This window comes from Netta rufina (genome assembly GCF_964035555.1).
Source record: "Netta rufina genome assembly, chromosome: 3".
Lineage (NCBI taxonomy): Eukaryota > Metazoa > Chordata > Aves > Anseriformes > Anatidae > Netta > Netta rufina.
Genome location: NC_140125.1, coordinates 116,324,242 through 116,343,549, shown reverse-complemented (window position 1 = coordinate 116,343,549; position 19,308 = coordinate 116,324,242).

The following is a 19,308-nucleotide window of genomic DNA, read 5'->3' as shown; positions in this document are numbered from 1 at the left end:
GCTGGGGGAACGGGGCTTTGGGGTGTGGGGCTGAGGGAACCTGAGAACTGAGGGGAAGAGGGCTGAAGGGGTCAGGTAGGGGCTGGGGGGAGTGGGGCTGAGGGGAGTCAGGAACTGAGGGGGCTGAAGGGAATGGGGCTGAGGGGAGCTGATGGGGACTGAGGGAAGTCGAGAACTGAGGCGAGCTGGGCTGAGAACTGAGGGGAGCAAGGCTGAGGGGAGCTGCAGCACGTGGCTGTGGTGACTGGGGGCCATGGTGTTCATTGTCGCCCTGGGCTGGAGTGCCCATGAGGTGGGACGCTGTGGGGTGGCCAGCAGCAGTCTGGCATTCCCCCAGGGTGCTGCAGCAACCCCAGGCTGTGGGGTCATCAGTGCAGCTGCAGATCTCCACTGTCCTCCATTGCCTCTCCCTTTCTGTCCCACAACTCAGAGCTGGCTGTTCATGCGCTTGGCTCTGCGTGACCTCGTCATGCTCTTGTGAAAACACCTTTTTACCCTAAAGCCCAGAATACATGCATAACGAAAGCATTACTGAATGTAGATGCTGTGCACACAAGGGCTGCTGGTAAGAAGGCAGTGTGTGGTGTGATGTGTTCAGGCCTGTTCTGGGTTTTGGTCAGTTTGCCTAAGTTCAGGCAAACAGTTTGCATTTTGTTGGTTAACCTTTTTATTATGAGAATGGATTAGTAATTCTGCAAAACCTGTTAAGTTACTGGTGCTGAATTACAATGAAATCATCTCTGTGTAGAAAGAAAATGTGTCCTTTAACAGAATACAGCAGAAATCATAACTCCATTTCCAATTTCATCCAAAAAAAAAAAAAAAAAAAAAAAGAGAGAGAAAAAGACATGTCTATAGCTTCATGGCAGACTTAAGCAGAGGATCTAAATTGCATTGCTTGCCCTGCTAGCCTGTTTGTCCTGAATGCTGCATACATTTCAGCTTGCTTCTTCTTAATGGCTTTCACATATGTATGAGTCCAACAGGATATGCTACCTCTGTGTGCCAACTGTGGCGTGCTTTTAAAGTTATGGCTGCTGATTTGCAGGTGCCAAGAGAAAACTGCTGGACAAGGTGACATGCCTCTCTGATTCACCTTGATTCATGGAATGTACTAAGTGTGGCAAAGCACAGGATTACTTAAAAAGAAAAAGAAAAAAAGTAAACAGCTAAGACTTCTCGCAATTCAGATGTAAAGTTCAAGTCAAGGTTGCGGTGTGGGTTGTTTTTTTTAGCTATGCTAATTCAGCTCTGTCAATATGCACACGGCCACGTGGGAAAGGGCAATATCCTTTATCAATTACTGTACTGCATTTGCTTCTACGAAATTATTGTGGGAGTGAATTAAAGGTCTAAGGAATACATAACATGCAATTTTTTAATTTGTCTAATTTTGATTCAGTTTTGTATATGACTCAGGTCTTGTTACCAACTTTATTGAGAGATACAGACATAATCATCAAAGGTCACTTGTTAACCTAGTTCGGCAACATACTTACTCAGCTATTCAGTCCTCAAAGGTGTGAGTAATCTCTTGTTTACCCTTAGCCATATGCTTTGAAACCTATTTACAGTATTCACCTGTAATGCGTCCAATTTGACACATCATAAAGACAGCGTACCTCACCAACTCTGTGCTTCTGAAATGTGCTAGCCAACACGTATCACATTTAATGCAGGTCTCAGTTCTGTGTACAGTATATGCCAATAAGAAATTGATTAATTATGTATATAGTTATATTAAGAGAAGTAAAAATGGAAACGACCAAGATGGTTATGTTTCACCACCTTTCTCTCTGTATTGTATTTCACCCCATGTTTGTCTGTAGACTGTAGTTCTAAGCACTAGATTGTACTAAGTCCTGCCAGATGCTTCAGATGCCAGCTTTTTGCTGCTGTACTAGAGCTGAGTGGTTGCAGCTTGAAAACCATGATACACATTTGTTTGTGTCTGTGGAATTTACTGAATGACAGGAAGTAAAGGGTCGGCAACTACAAAACATTCTCAGTCTTTGGTTAGGTTTAGTAAAACGTTTGGTTTCCAGATGGGCAACCATATTCTCCTGTTGGTACTGGTGTGGGGGGAAAGTAACTCCTTTTTATTCAGGTGGAAACATGGTGTTGCACATGAATAGTTCAGGTATTTGTCTTAATTTCTTAAGAAAATGCAGGGCACTTTCATTACTTCCAGTTAAAGTAATTGAAGTTGAATATAGAAAGAGAAGCATTTTTCTGTATTCTTTTTTCCCCTCAGTTTTATCCATGACAGATCTCCATGATCAGTTTTTGCTGACTTACTCAGCTTGCTGAGTAGTTTTTTAAATCAGTTACTTTTAGTATTTTGATGCACTTTATATAGAAGAGATGAAGAAAAACGTGAAGATGTTTCATGAAACCATAAAAGCTGACAAAGTGACTAACAGCTGTTAAAATTTATTAGACTCTCAGCTTCTAGTGCCTATTTCATCTGAAGAATAGGTTGTATATGGAGACTATAAACAAAATGAAGCTCCTAACCGCACGGTTTCTCAAACTGTCTATGGAATGATATCCCTGAGGCTGTGTGGTGGGGTGATACAGAGCAGTGTGGTGTCACTGCGTTTTCTACTTCAGTCACTAGAGCCTCTGCTGTGTAAAAGCTTAAAGCTTGGTTGCTGGGCTTCCTATGTGTGCTTAGTTTCGGGGGTAACAAGGATGTTGAAATGATGCCAGATTTTAAAGGCAAACAGAACTGTTTTCCTTGGAGCAGTTGCTTTGGGCGAATAGAACATCAATATTTCTTAGGCCATCAGGTATTCTAATGGAATTTCTAACTGTGGAGTTGGAGGACAAACCAGACAAAGCTTTACAAAAGGAACTGAAAAGCCAATATTCAGGGTTTTGGAACATCTGAATCAGTAATAATTGTTTAGGCCCTGCAGCAGGTAAGTTGAAAAATGTCTGTTGACAATGGCAATGCCTGGTATTTTTAGCAATGAAAATCTATTTATAACATGAGAATCGAGTGTCTGGTGCAAAATTAATTTTGTATTGTTTGTCCAGTTCCTGGTGGGGAAATGTTTGTCTTATGCAGAGTCAAATTTGTTGGTGTGCTGGCTTTAAATAGATCTGTTATACAGTGCTAGTAGCAAAGAAAAATCTAGCTGAAGGCAAATGACCATTATTACAGTGAGGTCCTGAGTTTAGGAGCCAGCCCCTGAAGATCACAGAATCCAGGTAACTGAGCAGCAAATGGATTTCTGGAGGTCTTCTTCAAGGGCATGTTGACTCTTGTATAAAAAATCATGCAATGATCCAAGGCTTCTATCAGTCCTCTATCTTCTGAAATGTTTTTTCTGTCTCTTTTCTTCCCGTATCTTAAATAGAATAGAGATACTCTTATAGCTGCATATAGCAACAGTTAAAATGAAACTGAAATGAAGTAAGTTTCAGATGGTGAACTAACTCTATGTGCACACTAAAATACAGCTACATTGTCCAGAACATATGTGCAACCTCTTGTCCTTCACAGTCATCTATGTGATCATCTTAGACATCCAAAGGTGACCATCCCAAGACTGGAGGAGAACAGTGTTGTACTGAACAGCCTTGTTCCTCCTTTTGAACCAACCTATTCTCGTTTTGAAAAACTGTGGAGTGCTGAAGGTGCTTGGACCTGTTTTCCACAGTCTGTTCCTGCCATACAGCTCTGTGAGTGCTAATGGCTCTAGGAATAAGCGGTGCAGGATCTTGTGGCTCTCATTCTTGTAGAGTAGAAAAGTACCCTGCATGGAGACTTCCTAAGAGCTGAAAGCTACTTAAAAGGTCTTTGCCTTGTGTTGTTCAATGTAAGATCAGTAGTGAATAAAACCTTACAGTTTGGGAACTGCAAAGAGATGAGGTGCTGCTGACCTCTTAGGAAAAAGGTGGGACTGGAAATGTCATAAGAAAGTTTAATTGGTGGTGTTTTCATCCAAGTATTCAGTGCAGTCAGGAGTGAGAATGAAGTGGTATGATTTTATTGTGATTTTATTGTAATACATCTATAAACTGTAAACAATCTTCCTCCCAGAACCCATAGTGTAGCTGTGATAATGTATTGCAAAGCTGTGGGAATGTTAGTGCTGTCATAAATGGTGTTTTTTGGAAAACCAGTGTCCCAAATGGCCAGGAATACTCATGGGTTTTGCAGTGAGTACTGTCAAGTGCAAAGGACCCTTACTATTTAGATGCTAAGATCCCTCCGTTCCTACTGACTTTAAAAAACATTGTTTACCATCATCCTGTTTGGGTCCAGCAGCTTCCAGCAACTGTGAGTGTTTTGGTTTATTCCATTGTCTTGCCCCTCTTATGGCCGGAAAAAGTTACTATAAAGCAAGCAAAGACATCTCAATTTGCTTAGGTTATCAAGAAAGATTTGTAGGTTCTTGCTTAGACTGTGTAAGTACCTTCATGAAGAGACAATAAAACTGAAGGACTCGGTAACTAAAGCGTGAAATTGTAGTGGGAGCCAGCTGGAGATGACTTCCTGAGAAACTCCAGTGGAAGTAGATTGCTGTTCCTAAGCAAGACTAATAATTAGTGGAGCTACTTGTGGAACTGATGGATGGGACATCTCTTGAAGCTTCCAGTACTACGGCAGTATGATGGCATTTCTAGAAGATGTGCAAGTTAGTGGCTTAGATAAAGGGGTACCCAGGTAAAATTCTTGTTGTACTGGGAATTTAATTAGTGTAATGTGGCTTTTTGCATTTAATTATTAATCTGTGAGAAAATGTGAGGTACGGTACGGAGTTTAGGGGTCTGATGTTGTTCTTACTGTTCCTTCTTCACATCATTCTCTTCTTCTCATCGTTCACTTCTTCTCTGGAGGTGAGGGGTAACTGACTTTAGCAGTGCAGGAATTTCTTTATAAGCTGGTCTTCAGCTTGACATTTTCAAATAAGCCAGGGCTGGAGGTGGTTATTTCTGTTAGGATTACAAGGTGAGCAGATACAGTTTCAGTAGTAGCTTCAGGGGTCTGATTTTAACATGCTCTTCTAAGTCTGTCAGGGATATAGTTTATCCTTGGGATAAAACAAAGATGGTCTAAGCAAACAGCTTAAATACTAATAAATGTCTGTGTATGCTTGGGTTTTTGAACTGAGCTCTCTATATCTCTGCAGAGTGAATTGAGGTTCCTAATGTGAGTTTTGATGCCCACTGCTAGGCTCCTAAATGTGGGTGAATTCCAAGCTTGCTGTCTAAAAGACAGCTGTTTTAGGGAGCTCAGGTGACTGAGGATTTGCGGTACTAAATACCATCAACAGAATATACTTCATCTTCTGACACCATTCATTCTACTGTTGGACTATAGAAGGAATCAGCGATGAGCTTCATCTAGATGCTGAACAACAGACAGATAAGCTTAGTAAAACCAAAGTTTCTAAAAATGAGACCTACTAGATTTTACTGGTTGACAGTGACTTGTGTTTTATGCATACTGACTGAAAGTTATGATCAGAATCGTGTTAATTCTCACTATCTCTCTCTTTTTTTTTTTTTTCTTTTAAGAAAGAATAAAAAGAAAGAGTAAAAAGGAAAAAAGAAATTCAGTCATAAAGTGAAAAAAAAACAAACACAAATATTGAAAATAAATACTTCTGTTGCTTGCATGCTTGCATTCTCCATCCTTATATGAGCTTTGCTGCTTATGGTTTATGTGGTTATTTCTATTTTTGCAAAGCAAGTGACCAGTGTTATCGGGTGGTTCGCGTGAGTGCCGATGACACACATAGTGGTAAGTGACACAGTTTGAATTACGGAACTAAAAGCAGAAAGTATTGCTATGTTAATTTAACACCTTCTAGATTTGGGACCAGAGGAATTTGGGAGATGGATGAAATTGGTGATCTCTCTTCTTTGTAATCTTCCATTCTGGTGGTTGTGGGGCTGGGACGGGTGCCTGGAGGGCTTCATTTTTCTGTAGAGAATGGAGTGCAATGTGCTGAGATTTTTATGCTCTCTTACCTCTACAGAGTGCAGAATCATTTGACTTATACACCTTCCTTCTTCTCATTTCCCTGCAGGAGAAAGGTGCCTTTTCACTGCTGCTCTGCCCTGCTCCTTTGCTGGAGATGAAGATCTTTTTGGCTGGGGACTGGAGGGAGCAGTACATAAGGAGAGCAGGCCACAACTCTAGCAGTGTCCCAAGGGCACAGTGTGGGCACCTCAATTTCAATCACCCTTGTAGTCAGGTAACTTTTGAATTGTGGCACTAAAATTCTTTCTATCTTCCCTGCAGATGAAATATAAGGGTTGTAAACTAGCGGCGGGTTCATATCATGTAATTTGAAACACACCTGGTTTTCACCTGTGTAAATTCTGAATGGTGGTTGTGCGCACTGTGGGGCTTTATTGCTGGCACAAGAATGAAGTCTGGACCTTGGAGCTGAGTGTTATTTTCCTTTGCTCTTGGTAGGCATGCAGGGTAAAACAGAACACAGCTAACTCATGTTTGTGACTAATGAAATCAACACCAACTCTTTTTTTTTTTTTTTTAATAATACTTGTATGTTACTCTTTTTATTGCTTTTACCTGTGATATTTTATACCCTCCAGCAGGTGCTGCTGCATCCTGCTAATGTCTCTGTGGAGGAAAGAAAAAAGTCATTTGCTGTAATACCACACAACTGTCCTTTGCTCTTTGTTTTGCTCTGAAGGAGTTGAGTGTGTCCTTATCTTTTTCTTCCTCAAGTGATTTGCCAGCACGAGTAACTAAGAAGGGAATTTTTATGATCCCAGAATATTTAACCCTGAAATTTAACCCTGCGTGAGAAAGATTTGAAGATCAGTGGGAGTCACTTACCAAGGCTGTGCTCGGAAGAATTTGACCAGATGCAGATGAAAATACAAGTGAATTTCTATAAAATGTGAAGAAATGCCAGTGCTTTTTTTAAAAGCAAAAAATATTAATTGAAAAAAAATCAGTTATAAAATCAATGAACTTACTAGGAACTTTTTCCCTAGGTTTCTTGAAATTTACATTTCTTTATTATAGTGACAGATTGTAGACTGTACTGAAAACAAAAGACACAGGAAAATTTCAAGACTTCTGGACTGGAACAGTTTTCTGAAGCAGCACTTTCTAAGCTCTGAGCTAAACATGGAGAAGAGTGCTACAACCTCAGAGGTCTGTAAGGTTACTATTAAAATAAAATTCTTTGTCTCAGTGACAACTCTGGGGAGCTGTTTTCCTTCTTTGCTATTTGTCTTTCCTTGAGTTACAACTTGAATTTTGCATGCTAATGCTGGGTTAAAAGCACCTGATCTAAGAATCAGTAAGAAAAGCAGAAGAGGCTGGAGGTATAATTCTGTTTAATTCTTTTAGTCAGCAGTTAGAGAACCCCAAGTTACTGGAAGGCTCATATGACACAGCAGGTTTCTGGTTTTCTGTAAAGTTTCTCTCTCTGACAATGCTGTTGTATGTCTGCAATCTGTAAAGGGATGACTGTAGGTTTAGTGTCAGATTTTTCAGTGCCTGTCATTTAGGTATTTGCTCCCTTGCTGCTATGCTGAAGGCCCCACAGCTTGCTCCTCAGTGCAGGTCTTTGCTCTGGATTTCTCTTCCTTCTGCTGCATAATTTCACTAATTCCACTGTTACTGGGACTTTCCTATTTCAGATAAGGGAACTGGATTTGTCCAGGAAAGTGCTTTTGGGTCTCTAGCTTGCTTCTGGGAGCTGTGCACAAAGAGAATCCCATAAAATCCCAATTTAGACTATGCACAGAGTTTTGTAACAGTTTTGTCCCTAACACTACTAAATTTATTTTCACTTGATAGCAAAAATCCTTCAACAAAACCAGAACGTAACCTCTGTTTTACGTAAAGCACCAATTTCTGGATATAAATCATTCTACAGGCATCTCATGTTAGAAAAGTTAAGTCTGTAAGTTTGATTAATGAACCACATGTCATGACAGTAGTAATTTGAATTCATTATTTTTACAGTTTTATTGGTAGCCTAATAGCTGACTTTTAATGCTGGAAGTTTGCAATATGGATTACACAGCACACATTTCAGAATCATTTAGGTCTCGTGCACTCATGAGCGACAAGATCTCATCAATCTCTGATGCTTGCATCTTTCTATGGTATTGCTGGTTCCATGTAGAGAATTCAAATTCTGCTGTAGTGGTTTTCCTCACTGTTACGGTAATTAAACATGGATGTGAGTATGATTTTGGTGCTTTCCAGATTATCTAAGAGCCTTAGAAGGTGAATCCAAGTCTAATAAGCTGAATTATTAGTTTGCTTTTGATATATCAACTTTATTAGCAATCTAAAAAGTTCAATGTAAGAATAATGACAGTAAACTATAGTCGTAAATCGCAGGCAGGCAACAGCTGTTACTCTATCATGTGAAAGGACATGCGTTCCCCTGGTTGTTCTGGTTGGAGATCGCTGGAGTCACGATCTTTCTCTTTAACCTCTCTTTTGGGTTACTTTTAGAAATCCAACCTAGCTGTGACAGTTGCATCTGAGGAAGTTTTAAGGATTTTAAGTCAACATGATGGGTCAAGAGAATGCCCTCCGCCCCCCCACTTTATTTTTATTTGTTTTTGGCTCAAACCCATAAGATTAAACATAGTTAAATTCGAAGTATTTTGTTAGTAATCTGCATAACTGAGAGGCAGTAAGCATATAGATAAGAAATCTTTAGATAGTAAGATCTGAAGCTCCCATAATTCTGGTGAATTCAGATCTGGGTCTTTTAGAGGTCAGATCATCCTGTCCCAAAGGCGATTGTCTTCATCTGCTGAAGATTTTGTGGAGATCTGTGGGTGTCTCCATTCCGTAGAGAAAACAAAGATGGATAAATAGATTGCAAAAGTTAAGTGGAACTAACCCAACGTTGGAAACTTGTGTTTATGTTGTTTATGTTTTATAAATACAGAGATATGCAAGGTAAATGTGATTAGAAGTAATGACATATTAAACTGTAAAGTATTAAACTGTATGTGATAATAGTTAACACTTATTCAGTGCTTTCTTTTCCTAGACTTCAAGGCTCACAAGTGTTTTACAGTTTGGGCCATAGTTTACAGATGAGAGAGTGAAGGTGATAAAAGCAAAATGACTGGTTCAAGGTCCTAAGGCAAACCCATGGCAAAACTGGAAAGAGTTCAAGTATGTTGCCTGTTCTTCTGCACAGAGTTTTTTTTTTTATTATTTATTTGTTTTATTTATAACAATCATTCATTATTTGTTGATGATACTGATGATGTTGTAAGTAGCCACTGAAACATTGCAGATTGTTGCTGGAATTGTTGGGGCAATTTTGCCATGCTTTTCCTTAATGCTAGGCTTTAGTGTGTTGAGAAGATGAGTAAATGAGTGAAGTCTGCATTTCTACCTCCTTACACAAGTGAAAGAATATGTGATTTTTATCATAGCTTTCTAATACTGTTAGGTGCTTCAGTTTTCTTTTCACTATGCTTGGTCAGGAGGTAAGACAAAGAACAAAAAGTGATTCTAAACCCTAAGATATAGTTACCAGCAGTCAGATCAAGAAAGGGGTTAACGGTGAAACAACCCTATCACTTACTTCAGCGGAAGTGTAGTTGTTGATTTAAAGCTCTTAGTAAATTATTGTTGGAGATCTGTCATGTGTAGCAGAGCATTCAAAAAGCATACCACAGACTCTGCTTCCTCCCCAAGAGTGTTTATCTGTCAACATCTCACTTCAGTTGTAGTCTTTTAAGGTACCAGAAGGCAGGTAAACTCACCAGCCAGCAGTCATGGAAGATCAGATCTCTGCCAGCGCTGATCAAAATGTTAATGACACCAGTATCTTTGAGATTCCAGACTATGAGGAAGACAAAGGGGATCATCTTTACAATCATGTCCCTGAAGATCCAGCTTCTCCTTCTTCCACCACTACTGAGCCAGAGATGATGGATTGTAGTCAGGAGAGCCCAGAAAACAGCCGCAGTAATTCTGTGGCTTCTCAGCACGAGGCTGATGGGGAGATTGGATCTTCCTCAGAACACAGTGCTGAAGATGACCACCCGTACCAGAGGATGAATCAGATGAGCCCAACTCAGGAAGATAAACATGTGGACGATGGAACATTCGAGAACAACATTTTTTGTCAATTTTCGGGCTTCCCGTTGCGTCGGAGCCAGAGCACTTCTTCCAACTCTCCAACTTCCCTCAAGTTCCCCCATAGCAGTAACTTGAGAGAAATTTACAACTTTGAGGAAGATCATGAGATTTTCTTGTTTGTAAAGGTAAGAGCTTTTCAGAGTACACTAGCTTTAAATCCCTAATCGGTCTGTGTGTCCTCCAAATCAGTAAAACACAGCTACCCACAGCTTTGTTCCCAAGTCTGCTGCCTGCATGCTGCAGGAGGCCAAGCCAGTCTTCTATTTATTAAATCTTAAGACACGTGAAGAGAGTACTTGTGTGGAGGTGCTTGGGCTTTCTGCAGCTCAGCTGGAAGTATGAGTATGCTGGCAGTACTCTGGTTGTGGCAGCAATTCATTTATTCTGTAAGATCTCCCTGCCATTACAGCTAGACTACTACTTGAACTGGTTCAGTTAACCTGGTTCAACTGTCCCCCTGTTTTGCTATCTAGTAGCTCAAATGTCATAGCTATTAGTGCTATAAAGAAAATGAAATATATAGCTTAAATAAGGGCAATAAGGGTAATAAAATCTCCTGATGTTCTCATCCCTGAAAGAGGTATTTCTTTTATTTCTTTCAATATTTAGATTTACTTATTTTTGTGATTGGAGAACTGTTTTCAGGGTTCATCCTTTATGGCGGAATTACAGACCAAGATGCAACATGCTCAAGCTAACATGGCCATAGCTGGAAATGACTAATGGAGAACAAATAGCCTAAAGAGATACTTTTTTTGGATTGTTTTAATGAAATTGATGGATGTTTTTCTCTCCGGATAGTCTTATTATTTAATACAGTTTACAAGTACAATCAACTACAGATATACTACGCTGGAATATCAAGTGATTGTATAACGTGACCTCCAGCCTTATCTAGACTACCTCTAATAAATGCTTTTATAACTTTGAAAACATTCGGAGATGTGGATTCAGCACTTACACTGATTAGTTGCTGTCAGAGTTCCCCAGTACAAGAGGGACATGGAGCTACTGGAGCAAGCTGGGGGGGGGGAGAGAGGGGGGCACTAAAGTGCTGCAATTTTCCTCTTTTCCTGGGAAAAATATTTTCCTTTGTTAAAATTCTCTTGCTCTCAGCTATGCTATTTTTCTTTTTAATAGTTAGGTCCTTTATGTATTGGAAGACAGATATCAAATTTCCTTTTTTTTTTTTTTCTTTCCTAAACTAAACAAATACAGTTCCTCCAGTGTGCCTTCAAGCATGAGTTGTGATTTTGAGGCTTTGAGTGGTTAGGTGTGGTGTGGGGTTTTTTGTTTGCTTGACCTCTTCCAGACTCTCTCCAGTTAATCTATGTATTCCTTCAGTTCTCGCTTTCAGGTACAAGTAGTGTATTTAGCAGTGCCAAAAAAATACTCCAGAAAGTGCCTCTTTAATTCATCTAGTCTCTAGTCAGGATGCTTCGTCTGCTATACTTAGGATATTTATTTATCCTGAGACATTTAGAATGACAAAGTTCATCTTCCAGCCCTGGAGTTTCCCCAGTCAAGGTTTCAGTAACAACCTAGACCATGCTGTGCTTGCCTGTTTGCACGTAGCTGTAATGCAGCGCTATCGCATGGATTGTGTCGTCTGTTTGACTTCAGGAGCATTAGGTTTCTCTTAGGGATGTGATCTGACCCATCAGTGAAAACAGCGTGTTTTTGAAGGCAGAGAGTTACTCTGGTGTAAATACAGGCTGAAGAATATTATCACCAGTGCCTTTGCTCTACTAATGCATATAGTACTGCTCAGTCTGTAATATATCTTCACCATACCATGCAGACATAACATGGCCTTGGGGCTACCTTGTAGACCCTGCCGTGGACAGGAGACTCGTAAGCTCTTAGGTTTTAACATGTAACCCTAATAGGCACGTAACCTTTATTTCTGAGGAGAAAAACTGTGTTGTGGGTCTCTTCATGGCTTGATTTACACTTACCTAAATTATTCTGTCCATGAAAAGCTAGCGAGTGGCGGTTCTGTTACAGATAACATCCAGCTCCCTGCCTATCAGTCATGAACAGAGCGTGTGCTTTAACAGCAGTTCACTTAATCTTTTGGATACAAGGGTAAAAGGTGTTGCTTCTGACCTCTACCAAGCCCCTGCCTTGCTCGTGCATCCCTTTGGCCGGTGGAAATGACCATGAGTGCAGCCGCCCCTCCTGGGCCACCTTCGGCAGCGACCGCGGCAGGGTACAGCCCAGTAACGTAGCAACAGCTTCAGAATAGGGACCCGCATTGTCTGGGAAATGTAACTCTGCAGTGATTGCAGGCAGAGCAAACACAAAGCACATATGTAGGTCATACTAAGAGAAAATTAAAAAGGAATTTATTTACTGGTTTCTTGTTGGTGTCTTTTTTTTTTTTTTTTTTGACTCCCTTTTTGATGTTCAGAAAAATAAAGGTTGTTATCCAAGCCCTTTTGTCCCTTTCTTTTGAAACATGTTGTCCTTTGTTACATTTTAGGAGAGGAAAATGATTGGATTTGCGGATTGATTACTTTTTTTGCTCATACCACCCCTGACAACTAACATTGCAGTCAGCTGTTAAATGGCTTCTGTCCAATATAGAGTAGTTTGTATTATTTTTAATTGTTTATTGCAGAAACAATACCCTAAAAGCAACTCTACTGAGACTGATGTTCTACAAGGACGAAGTAATAGATAGTCCCAGCAGAGCAGTTGGTAACTATATATGTTTAAAAAAAAAAAAAAAAAAAAAAAAAGTTGCTTTTCCTCTTTGCTCTTTGTTTTCTTTAGATACAAAGGATTGGCTTTGGCTTACCTAACCTTCAGGTGTCTGTAAGCTGTTAACTGTGTCTCAGCAGGCTCCTTTTGCAACACAAAGCTTACTGAAATAGTGCAATGGGATGTTCCTTCGTGTGGCCAGGTGTAAGCACTGGCTGTAGGGTAATGTTAGTTGTTCTGCAGACTCTGTTAGCTGTATCAAGTGGTGACCTAATTCAGTTTGTTGTTTTGGATGCCTTTTCCCTCCTGAGCTCCAGCTGCCTCTGCAGAAGGCCATGAGTGTCCCATACATCCTTTCTCATATCTGTTTATGGATTTCTCAGCTCTCCTAAGGCCTCTCAGATGGTGCTGGATATTGAGATTGAGGCAGCTGAATTGAGCCATAGGCTCCTCTGAATACAGCAAGGTGGCCACCTGAAGTTAAGGAAGCTGAATGACACCACATTAAATACAGAGCCTGGATGACCGATTAGACTAGAAGCTTATTCTGGTAGTGGGTATCATTAAGGTGAGATATTTCTCATTGTAATCAGTCTGGAAAAAAGAAACTCCACACTGATTTTTTCAGGCTATTTAATTTTCCTCTTTTTCTTTTGATGTCTGTACTCAGCAGTGGTTAAAGTGCAATGGTAAACAAATATCGTGATGTTGGATAGTTTGCTGGACAGTCTAAGGGATGAAACCTCAGACATCTTAGCCTCTTTCCAAGATGGAGAAACAGCACTCTTTTTTAACTTTAGTCAACTCTTATCCTTTTTATTTATTTTTTTGACAGCAACCCCCATACATATTTATTTCAACTATCTTTATTTTATAGTTACTTTTTATTTTAGACACCAGAGTAGAAGAGAAAAACCAAATGAGTCTACTAGGTTTGCTCTCTTAGTTATCTGTTCAAACGTAGCTGAATAATTTAGTCATGAAAAGAAAATCTGTTTTGTATCTTTGGATCATAAGAGCCTGCATTAGAGGGAAAATTTCCACTGTTCTGTAGCTGTATTTACTGGTTCTCTCAGAAATATTTTCAACGTCCTCTTATACACTCTCATAGGTGGAAAGGTACACCCGAATATATTTCTATACCAGTGTCAATTTTTTAAATACTTACAAGTGCCTAATGGCAAATGTTACAAACCTGTATGAATCTATATTCTATGGGAAAAAAGAAAAAGAAAAAAAAAAAAAGAGGCATATTTCTTTAACATGAGACATTGACATGTTATCTGCAGGTATGGTTTTCTTATTTAGACCTCCAGGTATCACATCGATGAGTGATACAACTGTGGTTGACATTTTAATGTTGGTATAATTCAGATAATGTTGCCAAACATCGGTGAACTTCATGAAGATACAACAACACAATTAGAAATAGATGAGAAGTGAATTGCTTACTGCGTAGGTCTGGTTTCAATATAGGCAAACAGTGTTTGAAAGCAGAATTTTGATTTGCAAATTAATTGATTTTCTGTTGCAGTTTCCATGCAGTCACCTCCAAGCAGTCCACAAGTGTTAATGAAGTAAAACTCAAGAACACGTATTCTGAGAAAGAAATATCATTTCCCTGCTTGCTTATAGGTATAAAAACATGAGATACAGAAAGGAGAAAATCTTTGCACAATCACCAACACAATTTTTGATTCCTGATAATCTGAAGACAGTTTCTTGTATCTGGAGGTGACCTTTTGGGACACAAAATTGAGTTCTTTTGTGTCACAGGCAGCCTCATCACATAATACATAACTCATAAACAGATCAAGGTCCATCTGTAAGCTGAGTGCCCATTATTACTCATTTTGGAAGGCTGTTTCAGAATGTCACTGCTCTGGTGGCTTGACACCTTACTCTAATTTCCAAATGACATTTATTCATGTGCAGCTAATGCATCCTTGTTCTTGTGCCAGGATGGTCTAATAGCATTCCTTATTCCATTGGGCACTTCTTTTGTCAGTTTAGACTTAGACTTCCTCAGGTGTTTTTGGGCTAAACATGCCAATCATTTACTTTTATTTTTTTGGACAGCCACTTCTGCTAGTCATAGCAATTCCCTTCTACTCATAAATTCTTTCCACAAAGGTGCCTCTTTTCACAGCTGCATCTTGTGTCAGGTTGTTTCTACTTTTATATCTAGACTAAACAAGAAGCAAAAAAAAAGATTATTTTAATAACTTCCTTGTTTAAGATATCTACCATCATTTAAGTAAATACATCATTCTAGTTAAGTGAAATGTCCTGATGTAAACACATTAGAGTCAGTCAGAAGAAGCCTCATTAATTTCTTGGTGCCTTTCATGGTTTTTCACTTACCCTGACACCTGTTTTCCTTCCAGCAGCAATATCGTATATGTATTTCAAATATCTCTATGATGTTTCCTGGTCTGCCTACAGAGCACCAACAGAGCCTAATTTTCACTTTCCCATTGGTGTACTCACAGGTACTGGTCCTGAACTTTGACTTCATCAGGTTCAAAGGGCTTCTCTCTGGATCCTTAATTGAAATCCTGATGCAGTTGTTTCCTTGTCTGTATTACTGCTTTTTAGGAAATTTAGCATCTCTGTGTAGAAGCTCGGAGCTTTATCCCTGTAGCTTGAGGACTGCCTGGGAAGAAAACAGGAGTAGAAGCTTACACGTGAATATATGTATATTTGATCTCTCTTCTGATTTCTGCCCACCTGCATTTATGCTGTTTTTGGATTTATTTTAAAATGTATTTGAAAAAAATTTGGAAATTGTTCTTTCAGAGGTGTTGGACATGATTTGGGATTCAGATGCTCTGGCAGGTAGGAGACCTGCACTCTGCAAAACAGCAGCTTTGGGGCCAGGCACCTTGCATGGCCTTAGGGGCTGGGTTTTTGTGCTGTAACCCCACCATCACAGCCCCAAATCACGGCAAAGTCACATTTCTGTGGAAAGACCTAAACACATATGCCAGAGAAGGGTTGGATATCAGCGAGGTGTGATATGCCCAGGCACCCGCCCTCCTTCTCTTTCCATGGTGATGGATTTGTCAGTACCCAACAAGCAGTTTCTAGTTACACAGCACATAGTTCCTAAATGACATAACAAAGAACACCTTAGCAAAACAAAAGGACAGAAAGGCAGGGGCTGATTTATTCATCCATGTATCATTCTGCAGGACCGCATTCCGCGCTGGGCTTCGAGAGGCAAACAAAAATCTTTGTGTTTTCACCAAATGCAGGCAGGGAGCGTCTCCGTTGACTCAGCAGCTGCCTCCTGGTCCTAACTACTCATTTACTTCGGCGTGCGTCGCCGTGAGTTAACAAGACCACGTAGCCAGCAGCACAAGTTGGGAGCAGCAAAATCACGGTCATCGGGCTCCTCCCCGTGAGGCTGCGGAGAATGAAGTTTGGACTGGAGCAGGGTTTCTTTGAGGCATCGGGCGCTGATTGGCCCCGGGCCCCGCAGCTGATAACAGCTAAAAATAGCAGAGTATAAAAGCAGAGCCCGCAGCGGGGCTGCCCTGGCCTTTCTTCTGCGGCTGCCGGCCAGGGCGAGCCGGTGCTCCTCTTGGGCGACACAGGCCGCCCAAGAGCATTCTCTGCTGCTTAATTCCCCTTAACAATTAACTCCTGGAATAAAGGCGCACGCTGGGCTGTGTGACTCAGGGAGGAAGGAAACAAGTTCTAATTTTAAAGCTAACAAAATACACCAAAGCTTGGGTTTTCCAAGCACAGCGGGACAGGTGGTCCAGTGGTAAGGCTTAGGGAACATGCTGGCAGAGCACCTGTGCCTCTCTGTGCGGGAATGTTGGATGCACACACATACCTGCACAGGGAATGTTCTCCAACTAGGGGATTCTGGATACCTGGATGTGTTTTTATTAGATTTTTATTTGGCACTAGTGGCATTGAGAAGTTCATGAGTCTGTTCTCAGCCTTGCTGCTGACCAGGGGGGAATCGAGTCACATTCTTGCATTTCTGTTCCCTTTCAAGCTTCATCTCTCTTTAAATGTAGACAGTGGGACTGGGAACAGTGGCTTCAGCAGCTGATTGCATTCCAAGAGAGACCTTTGGATGTCTGAAACGCTGTGCATAGGTAGAGAAGGCAGACACCTGTGTGAAAAAAAAAAACTCCCCTTCTATAGTCTGGCAAAAGTTATATGGAATTGAAAACATTGTAATCAGGGAAAGCGTTAGGGAGACTTAAAAATAGGTGGCAGTATCAGCCCTATCAATAATAAATCATTCTCTCCTGGATTAATTCCAGTTGCTGTGAGTCCTCCTCTGTGATTTTATGAAGCTTTGCACTATGGAATTTGTATGGGTGGATTCCTCTTCAGTGTAACTATTGGGTGTTTTTTTTTTTTTTTTTTTTTTTTTTTTTTCCTTGTCTATAATAGGTTTATAATATCCTGCAACCTCAGCAGATGACCTGGACAGCTTGCCTTCAGTTTTGATCTGATACACTTAATTATCTGAAAAGGTCACTTATAACTGCCTAGTCATTTTCCCTAAGAACATTCAATTACCTTTTAATTTATGTTTTAATTGAGAGATCACTCATAGCAAACAAGATAATTGCAGAGGATGCTGGTTTGATAATTCTGTAGAATAAAGTCTTTCTTTTGTGCTCAGGAAACCCCACACGAGTAGTGCTGGTAGGAGCTCCCATGTGGTCCAGATACAGAACTGAGAGGAGTCACTCCTGGCAGCACACCTGACTTCCCCTTTCTGAACTCTTTGCCTTTCTTCTTTGAAGGATGTTTTTCAGTGTCAACCTGAATCCAAAGGAGAACCTGAGAGTCTCTTACAGCTGCCTTCCTCTGCAGGGGGGTTTGGGATTTCTCACAACATCACAAAATGCCTTTATGTGTATTTATGAGTATGTCTGGCATCCAACTCTCACTTGCTGCTTGGCTAGGAATGGATGGAAATTGCTAATAATGAGTAAAGGGCTCCATATATCATTGGCGTTTTTCTAACTAATGCAGGTCTCCCAGGAAAAGCTAGTCCATTTTCTACAGAGCTATATCATAATTGTCACCAAGCAGTGAGAGTGGAATATCACAGCCAGCACCCACGGGCCCACATGTTCCTTATAAAAGTGATATCTGCCATACACATTGTGGAAATCTTGAAATTTAGGGAAAAGATTCTTTTTTTTTTTTTTTTTTTTTTTTTAATCTTCCATTTTTTTAAATGGAAGAAAATCTTCCATTTAAGATGAAAAATTTTTCTTCTTTCAAGTTGGACTACCCAGTATTCCTAATTCTGACAGGCTTAAATGAGACCCCATTACTTCAGACTGAATTTCACACTAAGATTTACCTTCAGATTTAAGCTAAGCTCATTAAGAATTGCCACCACCTTCCTTCACCTAGGGATGTGATCTCAAAGTCCTCATAACCTGTGTGTGGTGCTAATTTTCACCAGGGAAAACTAATAACTTGTGAGTGTCGCTGCTGAAGAGGGGTTCACACTGTGCTCAGCTAACCTCATTGCTCTGATCCATGCTGTTGCCTGAGTTAACAGGGCTGTGAAAAGGGTCTCTGAGCAAAGAAAAAATAAAATGAGATCTTACAATGTCAAGACATTGAGCCTTTGTGTGGAAGAAAGAAAAGACCACACCGCCATTCATTTCATAACAGCTTGAGGTGATGCACTAGGGAAAGTGAGCTTGATCACCGGCAAACTTTATGGAAACTTTAGCGCAGAAGTACCCAAAGGTGAAATGAAAAATGAATGAGCGTTTTCTAAGGAGGATGGAAGGGTTACACAGTCCACTGGAGGCTCAAGGTCAGCCAGCAGCACTTAACCCAGGCGCACAGCACTGCCATCGACGAGATGTTGACCTCTGCTATCTCACAGTGATCACGGATGGGTTTATTGGGGCACCAAAAGCCAGAAGCCCCTTTCGTAAGCCAAATAGTGCACACACCATGGAGGATGCTGTAATCTGCCGTGCAGATGTGTGCATGTAACCTGCTGTGCAGGTTGGTTACGGCTCCATCTGGCACAGCTGAAGGTGGCTGCTGCCAGCACTTGAACCCCAAGGGAACTGCTTTGAGTCACGAGTAATTTCAAACTGAGCTGTTGAGGCTTCATCTTTTAGAAATAATGCGCATCGATACGGAACGTAATTTCTGCAGTTAGCCAAATTGCTTGCTAAACAACAGAGTGGAACACAAATGCATCCACCGAAATCAGCAGCAATTGTGCCTTCTTGGGGCCTTGTTTACTGGGAGCAATTGAAACCCAGGCTGAGATCTGCGTGGCATGAACATGCCACTTCAAACCTTTTCTCTGTCTATTCAATAATCAGGGTGGGAGCAGTGCATTGTGTGCTGCATCAAATTATATGCATCAAATTATAATCAATTTAGATTTATTTTGTAATGAGAAGTGCACCAAGAAATAAACAGAAATAATCTAAACAGGGCCTTGCACTAAGAGCACC